Source organism: Nothobranchius furzeri, chromosome 13, assembly GCF_043380555.1.
Source record: "Nothobranchius furzeri strain GRZ-AD chromosome 13, NfurGRZ-RIMD1, whole genome shotgun sequence".
NCBI classification, from domain to species: domain Eukaryota; kingdom Metazoa; phylum Chordata; class Actinopteri; order Cyprinodontiformes; family Nothobranchiidae; genus Nothobranchius; species Nothobranchius furzeri.
Window position 1 is genome coordinate 50,068,406 of NC_091753.1, and position 3,445 is coordinate 50,071,850.

The window sequence follows — 3,445 nt, forward strand, 5'->3', positions numbered from 1 at the left end:
GAATGAAGTGTCTGAGATAAAAGGAACCCAATAGAGTTTTAGGTCAAAAAGTGATAGGAATTTGCTGAAAATTGACCAATCCCATTCATTTCAATGGGAAAATTTTCGCAGAAAAAGCTAAATAACTCGAAAAATTTTAAAGATATCAATGCCAAAAGTAGTACCCGGAAAGAGCTTAACGAGCTGAACGTTTTGATATAAAATAATTGAAATAGCTCAAAATTTGAAGGAGAAGAAGAGGTTCAAAAAGTGTACGGAAGCAGAAGAAGAAGAAGAAGAAGAATTCACACTTGTCTCAAAAGAGTGAGTTTGGGCTGAATGGAGCAGCTAACTAATCTCCATATGAAACAGACACAACAAAGGGGAAAATTAACAGGAAAAAGTGATTGTGCAGAACCAAGTGTGGAGAAAGCAAGTAAAGGCAGCAGAGCAAGGACATGTCAGCTGTAATGATGAACTCTGCTGTTAACGTCCCACGACTTCACACTTGGAGGCTGTTTTTACCCAAAAGAAACAATAAGTGACTTATTTTCATTTGGATTTGCTAAAAAGCATCCAGCTGCGGACTTTAATTGAATTCAATCAAAAATCTGTTTCTGGGAAGTTAATCGTTGTGGGATTTCTGTCATTATGATCATTTTATTAAATAAAAATGAAATAATTTGCATGTTCTGTTTAGAGAATTAGCAAAACAGCACAATGTTGCACAAATAGCATCATAATAAACTGATTTGTCCCTGTAAAACCATTTTTACTCAAGAGAAAAGTGAAAAAAAAAAGAAATGCAAATGATTGATGGAAGCAGATCCTGTCAATAAATGTTGACATTTAGAAACCAGGTGACTTTGAAGTCTTATTTGGATGTTTGTTGCAAGTCTTTGTCCAAAAGCCCCTCTATAACAGGTTGCTGTTAAATTTAAGAGCTCCTGCTGTAGAATCAACATTTATTGGACAGTCTTACTCATGTTGTAGAAAAACAGGATGTCATCATCTGTTCTTAGACGAGAAGCCAAATTTATTCTTTTTGTAATGACAATGGTTCCCAAATATTTTGGCTTCGTGCAACACCAACTATTGCCAACTGAAATCCAAAATCAGGGTTGATTAGCCAGTTGAACCAGAACAGAATGACCACATGACATTTTTATCAGTTGTAAGAATTATGACATAAAATGTAGATATCCTAATAGTTGGGATCTAGTGTGCATCACCTGGACAGGTAACCAGTCCATCACATGGAGGCAGACAACCATTCACACACCTAGGGCTAGTGAAGATGCACCATTTAACCTTACATGCATGTGTTTTGGTGAGTGGGAGGAATGCAAACTCCATGCAAAATACTCCAAATCTGTGTTTCAAACCTACCTGATGCAAGGTAGCAATGCTAGTAGCTGCATCGCAATGCAACTACAGCAAAGAAAGTATTAAAACTATGCCTGAAGAGCAGGTTCACTGAGAAACCATAGTTTAATTGTTATCTTAGAAACTGATCAGCCGCTCGTTTTTCTGCACCTAAACATGAAAACTGTCTTCTACCCCTATCTCCTGCATTAGCTTCTGATAGAAAATAAACGTAAAAACACTCGGTTCAGAAAAGCCTGACAGATCTACGTCACGCTGTCGCTTAACATTCATGGACTCACCCATCTTGACTCGTGAAGGGTGAAGGCTGTTATTGGTTCGGCATCCAGGAAACATCAGACAATGTCTCATCTGGCAGAAACTTAATGTTAGCATTAGCAAGGCCACCACATGGCAGAACTCCTTCAGGCTTGTGTTATTTGTGGAGATAAAACACTAATCTTTCAGAGCAAATGGAGCCAGTGGCAGAGTTGTGTTGCTGTTATCTAAAAAGAGATGTCCAATTATCAGGAAATAAGACTAAATCCTGCTGTGTTCTATCACTTTCTCCTCCAGCTGACTTCCTCCTCAAACAGGCGCACCGGAGCTTTTGTTCCCCAGAGAACAACTTACAAGGCATTCATTCCCACTAAGGACCACTCCAAATGTATTAAACTATGATTAAAGTTGACCTTTTAACCATTACACGATGGCTGCGGTCAGCAGTTTGGTTCTGACCAACCCCTCATTTGTGACTAAATAATGACGAAAACTTTTAGACAAAATTTACACTTTGTAAAAATTCAGCACTTGACCTGGCCGTTTGTAAGATGTCATACACACCAGTTTTCTGTGATTCCAAATTAAAATGTGTACATTTTCCTCACAATCCCAGGTCCCCAATTTGTTATCAACAGTGGTGGCCGAGTGAGATTCCGGCTTTAGTGTGAATCCCTTGTGATCCTTCCCCCCTCTCTACTTAACCCTACTTTTTGCATGTTCAAAGGATTTAGTGGTATAATTATCTTTTCAGGGGTCGGGCTACCTGGCACTTCCAAAGGAGCTCACTTCAAATGCAGGATTACGGCCTTTGGTGAAAGAATTTCCCTTATTAAAAGTATTTCAGTGTCACAACAATTAATGCATTGTCTTGTTTGAACAAGGTAATTGTTACTTTTACTTAACAAAAACGTGTCTGTTTAAAAAAATCAGGTGTTCCATTTTGTAGAAGAGTGAGTCGATTTATACCCGTCACAACTTCAGCACCAAAATGCGTCCACGGACATTTTTAACATCGGTCGAAGTACGCTGTAATTTAGTAGCTTCAAGGGACAGGTCGAGCAGGTGTGTGATGTAAAAAGCGGTGTTCAGCGACAAGAAGCGTAATTTTTTACGGTTCTCTGTAGGAGACCACAAACTGACCAGATTTACAGTGTTGTTCTGATAGCACAACCAACCATTTGATCAGGAAGTTGATAGTTTTTCTCAAAACTAAAAAGGATTATTTATGCTTCTGACGCTCTGACGAAGACTGAAGCCTTCAGTCGAAACTGTCAGCAGGTATGAAAAAACATATTTTGAACCACGATGTTTAAAGAACTGAAGGAATATTGGTAACTTCTGGCATCAGAAAGACTAACCTTGCGCCCATAAAATACCAAACTCTGGCCCCTTGATGGTCCACAAACTGAGGGTTTTATTTCATTGCTTCTCTCTATAATTTATTTCCAGTTTGGTTCCATGCGGATTGCTTCAGACACTTCCTTTCTGCTCTGTAACTACCTCAGCTGACAAGTGAAAAGGGCACCAAATGCAACTATAGCCCGAACTCTTCAACAACTAATATCATGTTCAAGACTTTGTCGTTATTAAAATCTATGAAGGCTTTTCTTTATTTTAATTCCTGCACAGTCTGTTTTAGTAAGGGCTAAAAGGTTTGTTGTGTAGGAAAAGGCTGAAAATGCAGATAAATGAACGGTTTTTCCAGATTTTCGGGAATTCAGTGTCATCTAAGTCCCATCAAAGCAGAAGAAATGTTTTGTTTTTTTCATAAGAAGCCAAGTATGCAGGGTCAGATTTGAGATAGGCAGTGAATTTGTTG